This window comes from Cryptomeria japonica, chromosome 9 (genome assembly GCF_030272615.1).
Source record: "Cryptomeria japonica chromosome 9, Sugi_1.0, whole genome shotgun sequence".
Lineage (NCBI taxonomy): Eukaryota > Viridiplantae > Streptophyta > Pinopsida > Cupressales > Cupressaceae > Cryptomeria > Cryptomeria japonica.
Window position 1 is genome coordinate 444495210 of NC_081413.1, and position 14869 is coordinate 444510078.

The window sequence follows — 14869 nt, forward strand, 5'->3', positions numbered from 1 at the left end:
TTTCTAACCTATCTATGAGGAAAAGTAGAGATGTCAGTCACAGTTATGAATCTAGATCCAGTAGATATGTTGATGATGAAGACAATTTGATTGATCTTGAAGCATTGTTGGCAAAGAAATTGCCCAAAGGTAATGGTAAATACAGAGGTAAATTACCTTCGAAATTTTTTGCATGCAACAAGATTGGACACATTGTAGCTAACTATCCTAATGGTGATAATGAGCACAAGCAAGAGAAATTCAAGAAGTACAAGGGAAAAGGAAAAATAGATTGTCTTATTGAAGTTGATGGTGGTATCAGTGATGAGGAATATGAGGGTGATGCTAATGAAGACATTGTTTTTGTAGCCATTAAAAAGGATACATCTAATCAGAAGGCTTTAGTTTCTCACATGGATAATTTTGATGATAGGATCATTGATAGTGGTTGTTCACATCACATGACCGGTGACCGAAGCAATTTTCTTTCTTTGAAGGAATTTGATGGTGGAGTTATGATATTTGGTAATGACTCACCCTACATGGTTAAAGGTAAGGGAACTATTTCTCTTAATGGAAAGAGTAGTGTAGATGATGTATACTAGGTTGGAGGACTAAAGCACAATCTTTTGAGTGTTGTTCAACTCAATGATGGAGGATACCCATTGGAGTTTAAGAATGGTATGTGCAAAATCTCTAGGAGCAAAGGTGAATTGATTGCAACCGACAAGAAGACTAAAGGTAACCTGCCTCACCCGAATCCTAAAGTTAGCAGTTGTTTAATTTCTAAAGTAGATGATAGTTGGCTTTGGCATAGGAGATTTTGTCATAAATTTTTTTATAATATTATTAAAGTGAGTAAGTCCAAGATAGTGAGAGTTTTTCCTTGGTTGGACAAACCGGTTAATTTTCTATGTAAGGAATGTCAGTTGGGAAAGATGACATCCTTAACTTTAAGAGAAAATATTTTTCAATGGAACATCTGTTAGATTTGGTTCATACAAACCTCTATGGACCAATAAGGATGAAAAGTATTCAAGGTGACAGATATTTTATGATCTTCACTAATGATTGCTCAAGAATGATGTGGGTCACATTCTTGAAGGATAAAATAGAAGCATTTATTAAGTTCAAGGCATTCAAGGCCTTAGCTAAAAAGGAGAGTGGTAAGAAAGTAAAGTGTTTGAGGACTGATCAACACGGTGAATTTACTTCTGAGAAATTTACTAGATATTGTGAAGGAAATGGTATCAAACGATAAATTTATGTACCGAGGACACCAAAATAGAATGGTATTGTAGAGAGGAACAACCAGTCAGCTGTTGAAGCTACTAGGACAAATTTCATACAAGGAAGTGTAGCGAAAACTTTCTGGAGAGAAGTTGTTTGCACGAATGTCTACACTATGAACCGTATTTTGGTAAAAAAAAGGTAAGGATAAGAATTCTTATGAATATTGGTATGGTAGATCACCTAATGTTAGCTATTTTAAGATATTTGGAAACAAATGTTTTATTAAGAGAGGTGACTATGTTAGTAAGTTTGAGGCTAAAAGTGATAGAGGTATATTTCTTGGTTATTCCACCAAGATTAAGGCCTACAAATGTTACAACAATCAGACACAAAGAATCATTGAGAGTGATGATGTTCAAGTGGATGGGTATTCTAAAGTCTCAGGGGAAACCAATGTGGAGAAAAAGGATGAAGATCCTTGCATTTTCTTTTTGGAACCCGAACCTGTGAAACCTGAAACTGGTAAAGAGAATGTTGTTGTACCAATTCGACCAAAACAAGTAGATTCAGAAGAAGATAATGATAATGAAGATGAAGATGTTGATAATGAAGAAGAAGAACCTAAAAATAATGATCATGTTATTCTAGGGTATGTGAGATTCAATCACAAACGTGACTAGATTATTAGAGATAAGGATGCTGGAGTGTTAACCAGAAGAAGAATTAGAGAGAAGTCTTGCATGATCTCCACTATTGAGTCTAGAACTGATAAGGAAGTATTTGGAGATGATCATTAGATTAAAGCTATGGAGGAGGAGCTTGACCAAATTGAGAAGAACAATACATGGACCCTATTACTCAGACCAATGAGTAAAAATGTGATGGGTACTAGGTGGGTATTTAGAAACAAGCTGGATGAAGATGATATAGTAGTCTAAAACAAAGATAGATTGGTTTTCAAAGGTTATGAAAAAGAAGAAGGAGAAGACTACGGTGAGATTTTTGCACCATTTTCTAGACTGAAAGATGTCAAAAATTTAGTGGCATTTGCAGTACATAAGGGATTCAAAGTATATCAGATGGATGTGAAGTCAACATTTTTGAATGGAATATTGGAAGAAGAAGTATACATTGAGCAGGCAAATGGTTATGCTTTGACTGATGAAAAATATATGGTATGTAAGTTGCACAAGGCATTAAATGGATTAAAGCAAGCACCAAGAGCATGGTATGAAAGGCTTCATTCACAACTAATGAAGATAGGTTTTCAGAGAACTAATGAAGACAACAACATATATCTCAAATATAAAGGAGATAAAATATTGGTTAGTGAAGTGTTTGTAGATGATATAATATTTTGAGGCAATGATGATATGAGAAATGACTTTGCAAATGAAATAAAAATATTCATAGGCTTGCAAATTCAGCAAATGAAGAGTGGTATTTTCATCACATAGTCTAAGTATGTGAAAGAGGTATTAAAGACATTTGGTATGAGTGATTGTAAACCAGTTGGGACACCAATGGTTATAGGAAGTAAATTTTCCAAGGAAGATGAAGCCACATCTGTTGATGAGAAGGAGTACATGTCAATGATTTAGAAATTGAACTATGTTGTTCATAGAAGACCGGATATAGCTCATGCAGTTGGTCTAGTTGCTAGATTTTAGAAGAATCCAAAGGAAACACATTTGATAGCAATCGAGAGGATATTAAGATATTTGAAAGGAATTATTGCTATGAATTATGGTATCCATATGAAGGTAACTTTGACTTGAAGGTGTATATAGATGCAGACTGGGTAGGTAATGTTGATGATAGGAAAAGTACAACCGATGGAGAATTCTTTCTTGTAGGAAGACTTGTTTCATGGAGTAGCAAGAGTTGTATATCACAGTCTACTATTGAAGCTGGGTATGTTGCAGCCTATATGAATTGTACCTAGGCTATCTAGATGAGGAACATTTTGGAAGGTTTCAAGATGAAGTTTTCAAAACCTATAAAGATCTTATGTGACAATACCAGTGCCATAAATATTTCCAAGAACCCTATTTTCCATGCACGAACCAAGCATATTTAATTGAAGTATCATTTCTTGAGGGAAAAAGTGCAGAGTAAATATGTGATCTTGGAGCATATTTCTACCAAGGAGAAGCTTGCAAATATCTTTAATAAACCTCTACCTAAGACTACTTTTGAATATCTTAGAAGTCAGCTAGGGGTTGTACCCCTTCATGAGGTCAATTGAGCATGATGTAGAGTACATTAGTCCCAGAGCTACTTGCAGAATTTTATAGTAGGAGTGATTTAGAATTGGATTTATTCCATAGGGGGAGCATCAAATTGCAAGGTGTTGATGCCAAACAATGAAGTTTGATGTTGCATGTTTTACTTTCACTTTGGCATTGTTGTCAAAGGGGGAGAAGAAATATGTGATTATGGGAAGAAGAATTGTATGCTTGAAAGAGAAGATTTACAACTAGTTACTAGTTGAAGATAAGGAGAGTATATGGTAAAATCTAAACCAGGATTACTATTCACAATCATAACAATCAATGGTATTCATATTTGTATTGCCATCAATGCCAAAGGGGGAGATTGTTGGCATTTGCATGAAGATTTCATTAATGAAATGTTATGTTGTCATTGATGTCAATTGTAACTGGTAATCATATTGTTATAATATTGTTTTGCAATCGGTAGGAAGAGCTAGTGAAGGGGACTGTAACCGCTAGGTGAGTTTGTGGAGTAAACTAGTACTGATAAGTAATGGAGAGTTGAACCAGTAAACCCTACCTATTGATATGACAAACCCTAACCGATTAAGTTTGGTGAATTGGTTGTATTGGTTTATGATCTGATGATGAGTGGTAATGATTATGGCATGTATGCATGTTGTATGAGGAGTTTAAAAGTGTTTTTACCATGTTGAGATAATGGTTTTTATCTTGGGAATGAGCAAGTATACTACATGTAATACAAACCACGTGATGAGTTACAGAGTTCGATGAAGTGGTGATAAAGGAGCGGTTGAGGCTATCTTGAATGATGTGCAAAGATTGTTATATAATCCAATGGTCATACTTGAACCAACTTGTTTATAATCTCTATGAGAGAATTAGGTTTTTTTTGTGTTACCGACCTAGTGAGTTGTTTATAAGGTCAATGAGTTATTTTGTTTCAGAGTTGGAAAAGGTTTAGTTGAGTGTGTGGTTGTCAAACCGAATGATGTATCTGCAGTTTGTGTAAAGGCAGATAGGAGCATGAAAAGGATCTAAACAATCAAGTGTAGTGCTATTCAAAATGATCAAAAAACTTTTTGTTGTTTTCTAACAATTACAACAATAAAATCCTCTAACTGGGTAAGCTCTAACAAGCTTAGTGTTATTTGAATCCTCTAACCAGGTGGTCCATTAGATTTTATTTTAAATCCTCTACCGAGGTTACTCCTAACAGGGTATTGCTTCTAATAGGGCATTATAATCAACCCCTTAACTGGGTGGTCCGTAACAAGATCTATTCTTAACAGGACTTTTTGTAAAAGCTTTAACAGGCTTGGCTCCTAACAGGGTGAACTTCAGAAGAGTTTAGATAGTTAACTTGTGAGTTTCATCTCACCGTGGTTTTTCCCATTTGGGTTTCCACGTCAAAAATATTGTGTCAAGTGGTGAATGTTTTTGTGGTTATGTTTATTATGGTTGAGATGTTTAATTGAATAATCCACTTTGAGAAGTTATGATAAATGACAACAATCTGAAATGAGGTTTTACTTATGTTAGTAAATTATTTGGATGTTTGTGAAGTTTCAAGTTGTTTACTGTTAATTTGTTGTAACATTCAACCGGTTTATCTTAACAGTGATATTGCATTTATAGTTCAGTTGTTTAACTTGTTAGTTTATAGTTTACTTTGAGAGGTTTATTCTGAGATTGGTGAAAGTTTATATCAGTTTTCTATCTACTGATTCACCCCCCCTCTCAGTAGTTCACCGGATCCTTATTCTTTGTTCATACAATCAGCAAGGTTTCAACACTACAAGATATAGAGCTATAAATTTTGATTGCATCTATGGTTACCTAAATCCTATTCCATGAGAGATCAGAAAAGGACTACCCAAATTTAGTGGTAAGAAGGGTGAATCACCTAAAAAAGCATCTGCAGAGATTTATTGAATTAATAGAGGATTATGAAGTTGATCACAAAGATTTAATCATCAAATTATTTGTGCAATCCTTGAAAGATGAAGCTTGGGACTGGTTCTAAGATGTATTCCCTCAGTCAATTAATTCTTGGTAAGAATTTCAATCAACATTTAGCGAACAGTTTGGTGAGTGGATTAGTGAGTTTTCTTTGCTGAATAATTATTTGGTATCCATATTGAAGAAGAAGAGTTAGTATTAGTTTTTAACCAAATATTTATGAAGACTTTGAAGAAAATTGCCAAAGGTCCAAGACCAAATGATGCTCAAGCATTGTGTATTTACTTAGGAGGATTTGATCTTGATATGAGCTACACATTAAGAATGCAGGAACCTACAAATTTGCATCAAGCATTAGAGATTAACATGAACATAGAGAAAGTTGAAAATTTTGGGATGATGAGAAAGTTCAAGCCTAATCCTAAGAGATGTTATAAGGAATTCTATGCAAATGAGCAACACAGTTTAGAGGTTGTGAGTGCTACTGCAAATGGTTATCAACCTGTTGCTCCAATTAAAAGCTTTGATAGTGTACCTCCCTGCAATGCTTGTTATATTTCTCATGAGGTAAAAGTTGAGCCGATAGAGTGAATAATGTATTCTAATCAAGTGAACATGTTTCAGTTTACACCAATTTCCCATGTATTTTTCCAAGATAATTCAAATAAAGAGCTGCCTGAGGTGTGTACACCTCAAAAGGTGCCATTTCACATAATAGATCAGATTGCTTTTTAGTCACTTTACCAGCAAAATGTTCCTGACTGGGTATGCACAGTTGAGAATGTTGAAGTTCAACATGCCTTGAATAGTCACATTATTTCTAGTGGAGTTGATGATGACTTCAATTGTATGGAGTACAATCAGGATTGTTTATCTCAAGAAGCCAATGTGGACGGTAATTATTCTTATGTTATAAATGACGATGTTGATTCTAATTGTTCTTTTCTTGTGACATTGAAGATTATGCTAAAAATGATTTTAGTGAAGTCTCTGATCCTCTATTTGATGAAGAGGTAGACTTGGATCAAGTGGTGCTTAGCCATAATGTATTTAAAGATGGATTTAATGAATTTTCTAGTCTATTATATGAAGAGGTGACTAAAAATTGAGATGATTTGAATGTTGCACCAGTTTATAAGATGAATGAGTATGGTGACCAAGACGTTATGGCTAATTCAATGCCAATTTATGATACTAAATTTTTTTGTAGTGTTGATTGTGATGATGGTGTTGAGCATAGTTTAGATGTTTGTGAGCATAGCTTGCTTGATGACACAAGAAGTCATGAAACTGATCATAAATTAACATGTGCCCCTGCTGAGAATGAAATGTGTAAATTAGAGTCGGGGAGTTCAGTTTCATGTGAGATACAATCAAGTGATTGAGTGAACCATATTTGTTAGCTGAATGGTTGCTTGATTACATGTGATAGATGCTACATATTGTATATGAATGCATCACCTAATTAATGTGGCAAATATTCATCAGTGGATGATAGAGTAGAAATCATTACAAGTTGTTAAATGCCTAGTATTGAAAATCAGTATGGAACATTGGACAATGTGTTGGAATCCAATCACACTGAGAGGGGGGGGAATCAGTGTTCTGCTGGTATAATCAATTTTAACCTTATTAATAATGCAATTCAATAACCGGTAATCATAAAAGAATATAACAAAAAAAAGAAATGAAGCAACCACAAGAGCATACACCATAACATAAAGATTTATACATGAAAAACCTCAAAGAGGAAAAACCACAGTGGGATTGGTGACCCACAATGTCTAGCCACTGGCCAAATGAATAAATATTATAATAGGGGCCTACAAATGCAGGAAGGACAATAGCCTAGAGCACACTGCTCATCACAAAAGGATCCTCACTGACTACAAACACCAAATATGGAGTTACAAACAATATTCTAAACTCTGAAAGTGCATCTGCTATGTTGGATGAGTTCCGATTAAAGCACAGTCTGTACTAGTTTTCACTATGTCCTCCCTTATCAGTATCTTGATTTGCTTCCCAAACCTCTAAACCAATATCCAAAACCGACTACAAAATATTACATTTGCATTATGTCGATCAAGATCGCTTGCACAATATCACATCACTAAATTTCATTACCTTTCTTAAAATAACATAACTGGAGTGACTTAAATATCCTTCCCAAACACAAACATAAATGCCTTATGTTGGCTTACAATGATACTACAATTTATTTGCATGTCATCCTAGACAAAAATGAATTCATTAAACTTCAAGACCGATGCCTTTGATCGTTGTTGTGTAAACCTATCGGATCAATCTCCTATGTCGCCCTCATATATCGATTCCTAGTTTACTAGTTTCCCTTGTCTGCCAGTTTTGGTTCCTTGTGTATCAGATGACTTGAATGTTGGTTGCCAAATAATGAATATCGGTGTGTACCAGTTAAGTGACCAGCCCAAAATGGTGTGCATTGCCATCAATGACAACACAACTAAATCGGATGAGTTTAAACTTCCAACAATCTCCCCCTTTGGCATTGATGGCAACACTCAAGTGAAAAATGGATTAATGAAGTGTTGTTCCAGTTCCCTACCAAAAACTTCAAAAATACTCTCTAAAATTGTTGGAAGACTACTCCCCCTAAGATATACATTACTTTTTATGTCCCAATCATTTTTCACATCAACCTTTCTCCCTTTGACATCAATGAAAAAGCTAGGGAAAATGAATCAAAGAATGAGAGAAAAACTATGATTACTAGATCTAGATGTACTTCAATATATCTAGGTAAGAACCCTTCAAAAATCCTAAGTATGTATCCCAACCTATCTTCAATGTTCTCAAAATAGATACAAAACCATTAAGAATATATGCACAAAGCTCTTCTTCTGATAGGTCTACCAAAGTAGGTTTATTCATTAACTCTATGCTTTCCCTCTTGTGAAGTAACAGAGTGTTCAACCAGGGACTCACCAAACCTCTTAATTTCCTTCCATGCTAGATTAGCCTATCCATGTCCTTCTCTAATGCAAAAATCTCAGACTCTATTATCAAAATTTGACCATCAATGGTCCTGGTCAGTGTCCAAGTACCATCAAAACTATTAGCTAAATGTTCTAATTGGGCCTTTGCCACCTTCAATTTCACCTCAAGGTCCATTTTTAGTTTTCCAGTGGTAGTAAATGACCTATATATATATTACTACACTCATTTAGAGCCTTATCAATCTTTGTTAGTTGCTTTGTAATCTTAGCCTTGTTAGATGTGAGCATATGTTCATAAGTGACCTTTCATGCTACATTGTACCTCTCTACTAATTGTTAGTTTGACCTTTTGATGTGAGCATATTGTCACAAGTGACCTTTCGTGCTTCCAATCTGATCTACCTTATATTTTAGTGCAAGCTGCTGCAAAACTGGAATGGTCTGCTCAATAACCTGCTTGTCTTCAGTCCCTTCCTTCCTTAACTTCTGAGCTACAACATACATCAATTCAAAACTTCTTAGCTGCTCAATATTCTTCTATGAAAAATCAACTTGACTGGATGAGTCAAGTGCCAACAACAAATGACTATCCAAAATCTTCCCAGAGGATTCAACCTTATGACTTGCACTGGTGGCTTCACCACTTGGTGGAGTAATCTGTTCAACCTTAACCTCTTCAGTATGTGCATTTTGTATTAAAGGTTCAATATCCTTAACCTATTTATTTTTTTTGTCCACATCAATAACCTCTATGTTCAGAATGATCAGTTCCAGTGTATCATGCTTATCCGACACAATTTCCATATTATTTGCCGATTTCTCTACATTTTGTACAAGTGGTTCTACTAGAGGAATACCCTCTGTTATTTTATGTTAAAAAACCAGTGGATCCATGGCCAATATACCTTCCCCCTTATCATCTACCAGGATGTCTAGAGTGTTATAATTTTGAGGGACTTTCAGTGATGTAAGGAATCTAGGTTTATCTACAAAGAATTTTACCCAAGCCTCATGTGTCTCCTTAACTATCTCATTTACTCGACCTACCATGAGACTCACATGCCAGTGTTTACACTGAAATTTTTTTTTATTTGCAAAATGCAAACACTATTGCATCTCTTATATGTTATGGCTCTACAAACAGTTAACAAATCCCGTACCTTTATGTGTCTATCCTCTTCAACCGCAGATAACCTTCTAGCATCTAGTTTATTGTACAAGTTTGTCGGTATCTATTTTTCAAACTCTGAAAGTGATTTCTTATATATATCTAAATACAATAGAATTGATTCCTCTATTTCCATTTTCTCCTTATCATCCATATGTACATAGTAATGTTGTATATTACTCAAAATTACATCATTAGTTATTTGATCAATCAACTCAACAACTGAGAGAGAGGAGGAATGACTTCAATACTCTTAATAAATTTGAGAGCTATATCTACATCTGATTTCTTCTTCTTGTCGAGAGTTGAAGTAGACTCCTTAACTAGTTTCCTCTTCTTTGTGGGCTTCCTCTCCAAAATTTTCTTAGGTGCTACTGGAGGTGTAACCTTCATTGTTTGCTTCTTTACTTCCTCAGGCTTCTTCCTTGGTATCTTGATGAAATCCTTGGGAGTCTTTGAGGGCACAACATTAGTATGAGAACCAAATGTAATAGGGGAAATATAAGTCTTTGGTTTCTTCCTCTTTACTACACCCTTGTCGGTTGTTGTTGCCAGTGAGGCCTGAATTACTATCGGAGAAGATCCTTCAGCCAATCCAATAATCTATTTGATTTCAGAAGACATCTTATGTACTTCCTCAACCTTCTTGATCTTTCCTTCCATTTTCTTCTTATTGAATCCAATTTCAACTTCAATTTATTGTTGCTTTGTAATCCCAAAGGCTTTCTCTTCTTCATCAATCGGGGCATCAATAAGATTCTTGACATACAAGTCCAAGATTTGTGCATCTACCTCATAACCCATCTTAGTTATCTAGATCTTCCTTGGTTTCACTCCCTCCATCAATGTTTCATCCTTCTTTACCATAAAACATATTTCAGTTGAATATTTATTTACAATATGCTTTGGAACCCTTTCTCTCTTCCTCATTGATTTTTTGAATGATTTGAAATAACCCCAAAGATTGGAGTCCCTATCTTGTCCCATATTCCTTATAGCATCTTTGATTTGTTTTGCTACGAGTATATCAAATGGCCATTGGGTCTTACCAATTTCGGGTAACTCATTTAGAAAGAAAAGCATTAAACAGACAACAAGGTTGCCATACCAGAATATACCCCTTTTCTCACCCTTAATCTTCCCTAGCTTTATTATCAATTCATCACACATCCATTGGCATAGATCTAGCTTTTCATCATCCTTAATAATTTTGTGAGCATAGTAAATGCATGAATTGGAAATAGAGCTCGACCGGTTTTATTGGGTTACCTTGTAACTGATGATCATGCTTGCAAATTGAACTGCTTTGTCTCTAATAGTACTAATTCTCATTGAATGGTTGTCAGATGTTGCACCAGTTAACTTCTCCACCTCATTGCTAGACATCTTCTTCTATCTAGGGGTCAGACTGGTCTGCGGTAAATTGGTGATTGCACAAATAGCCTCCTTCATGATCTTGTAAGGCCAGTCAATCCATATTAATTCTCCATGCACTTGACTCAACACATACCAGATCATATCATCTTCAAATTCTAGCATATCCAAAATATCTGTGAAACCTTGATCCTTCAGAATTTGGAATTTCGGTTTCATCGATCCATCTTGGTTCAACAAGGTGCCAATATACATGCTTATGATCTCAGCAGAACCCAAATCCTCCAAAGTGTAGTGAATATATGCACGAACATGTTCAACATACAAAAATCCTTCAAGAACCCTAGAAAATGATCCAACTAAATCATTGACCTTCGCAATCTAAGGGCATTGCTTGAAAACAAGGCATGTACGGTCCTTGATTTTAACAAAAATAGGGGTAGCCACACTTGTTAGAGAGGAGGTCAATCCAGAAGCCATTGCAAACAAAAGATAGCTCAAAAACTGATAAAATACCTCACAACCTTCGTCAGTGAAAGATCTTGAAAATCCGCTCTAAATGCACTGGAATTCTCTTGAAATGCTTTTGATCTCCTTGAATTGCCTTGAACTCACTCTTCTTCACTCTTCTTTCCTTGACTTTTCTCTAAATGATGTGTGAACAAAAATGAACCAACATTTCCTTTCAATTATGCAAAAACCCTAATTTTTTATTGACATTAATGCATGTCGGCATATCATAATAGATACAAAATCCATTATCTCAACATCGGTGAATCTCTAGACTGTCTTCACCAAGATCTGAAACAAGCTTTCAGACCTCTACCGGGGGCAATGCAATATTTGTCATTAATTTTCCTCCCCCTATGACTAATGCCTTAGTTACTAGATAAGTTTCCTACCAGTGCAAGAATATTCTGCTCTATTGGTTGAGTAACCACAGAATTTACCTCTATCAATTGATCTTCAAACTTCCTAATACACTATTTAGCATGAGCCTGTCAGATCTCATCAACCTTTTTCTTTCCTTTCTTGTTTAATGTGTCATTCCCTTCCGGTGTATTCTTTCTCCTGCAATATTTGGCAATATGTCATATTTTGTTGCATGTAGAGCAAGTAACATTGTTCTTTTGAATTTCCTTGTTGAGTCCATGACCATTCTTTGACCTAAATTGATTAGCCATATGTCCAAACTCTCCACATGCATGAAACCTCACATTCATTTTGCAATCTTCTTTGCTATGACCATACTTATTACACTTTGAACAATGACTAGGAACAACATTATTATTCTGATTTTCTCTATTTCTGCATTGAATTTCTTTATGACCTAACTTATTACAAACAAAGCATCTACCATTAAATTTATGTGCATTGTGTTGCCTTATCGGTGATTTTTGATTTTGGTTGACTGATGGATTCCCCTAATTTGCAGTACTAGAGGTTTCTCCATGCTCAAATCCAAGACATCTAGTGTCTCCAGTGTCTCTTTGATCCTTCAATAATTCATCAAGCCTTGTAAAACTAACCCTGAACTTTTCTTTGTATTCAATTGCAGCATCCAGTTCACTTCCTAGGATTGACATAGTTCTTTCCAACTCTTGCTCATTGTTTGTGATTGCACCAACTCAGTTCTCAACACGTCATTCTCATGTGCCAACCTAATGCATTCCTTAGATTTGTCTTTAAGAGATCTGCCTAGATTTTCTTCATTCTTCTTCTAGTCTTCAATCTCCTTGGACATCGTCATATTCATGGCTTGCATTTGATTCTTCATCACAACATTCTCTTGACTTAGCTTCTAACATTATTGCTTAAGGGCATTCTTCTCTTCAACATCTAGATTTTGTAAAAGTTCCTTCCTTGTAGCTTGAACATATGACAACCTCTCCTTTAGGATAAGAATAAATTCCTTTGTAGAGTTCAATTCATCTTGCAACTTCAAGTTCTTCATCCTTTCAGCATCATAGTCCTCAAGTGCTACTTCAAGCTGTTTCTCCATACTCATCTCCATGGATTTCGGATTTAGGATCTTCCTTAAGCTGTTAAACCTACTTCGAGGCACCAAGCTATGATACTAATTGTTGGAATCCAAGAATATTGATAGGTGGGGGGAATCAGTGTTTTGTCGGTATAATCAATTTTAACCTTATTAACAATGCAATTTTGTAACCGGTAATCATAAAAGAATATAAAAAAAAATAGAAATGAAGAAACCACAAGAGCATACACCATAACACAAAGATTTATACATGGAAAACCTCAAAGAGGAAAATCCACAGTGGGATTGGTGACCTATAATATCTATCCACTGGCCAAATAAATAAATATTACAATAGGGGCCTGCACATGCAGGAAGGCCAATAGCCTAGAGCACACTTCTCATCATAAAAGGAGTGTCACTTACTACAAACACAAAATATGGAGTTACAAACAATATTCTGAACTCTAAAAGTGCATCTACTATGCCATTGTTGGATGAGTTCCGGTTAAAGAACAGTCTATACTGGTTTTCACTAAGTCCTCCCTTACTGATATCTTGCTTCGCTTCCCAAACCTCTAAACCAATATCCAAGACCAACTACACATTATTACATTTGCATTTTGTCGATCAAGATCGCTCACACAATATCACATCACTATATTACATTACCTTTTTTTAAATAACCTAACCAGACTAACTTAAATATTCTTCCCAAACACAAACAGAAATGGCTTATGTCGGCTTACAATGATATTATAATTTATTTACATGTCAGCCTAGATAAAAATGAATTTATTAAACTTAAAAACTGATGCGTTTGATCATTGTCGTGTAAACCTATTGGATCAGTCTCCTATGTCAGCCTCATATACCGGTTTCTAGTTTGTAATTTTCCCTTGTCTATTGGTGCCATTTCCTTGTGTGATAGATGACTTGAATTTTGGTTGCCGAACAATGAATACCGGTGAGTATCGGTTAAGTGACCAACCCAAAATGGTGTGTGTTGCCATCAATGACAACACAACTAAACCAGATGAGTGTCAATTGCCAACACAATGATAGTGGAATATTGAAGGATATGGTTGAAAGTTCCAAGGATAGTGTATGTGATCATCTTGTTCTCGATAGTTTTTTTATATTATAGATCACTTATTTAAATAAGAATCAAAATTTTGACAGAGGAAAATTTTAGTTTTACATTTTTGGTGGCCCAAGGCCACCAAAAAGAGTTTTTATTTGATTCTTGAGAACAATGTGCAGTGATTATGAGCCCAATGTAGCATGCACATGGTCTACTTCACCCATGAATATGGACTCTTGGTATGCCTACAGGGGGCAGACATCCCTAACTAGAGCCTCTGTTAGACCTAAATTTTGATCCAACTAAAAATGTCCAAGTCATGTAAACTTCTTTGAAATTGAACTAGCAGGAATGTTCTTTTAGATTGTTAAACTTGGCACCCCAATCAAAATTAATTTTAAAATCACTATTTGAAGAAAAGTGTCATTGGCCTTTGACCCTTGACTATATTGTTCAGCTAGTAATTTACAAAAGAAAAAGAAATCCTTTTGTGAGGATTTAATTAGAAAGTGGGTCCTGAGAATTGTGGGACTGCTCAGCGTACTTGTTGTTGGCAATATGCTAGATTTGGTTAAGTGTTGTCATTGATTTCAATACTATATCCTAGTTGGAGACTATCCCGGTTGGATCTATCCTGGTTAGTCTTGGTGATCTTCTTGGTTTCAGCTATGATTCTAATCTAGTATCATCAGATCTCTGGAATCAGTCTTGGATGCTTATTCTAGATGGTTACATGCTTTCTATATTCACTTGGTTTATTATTTGGTGCTTTGGCTATTATCACTTTTGATATTTGCCTTTACCGGCTTGCCTCTAGCGATCCCGGTTAGCTTTACCGATATGCATTATTTGGTGACTTGGTCAGTGGATTTTGGG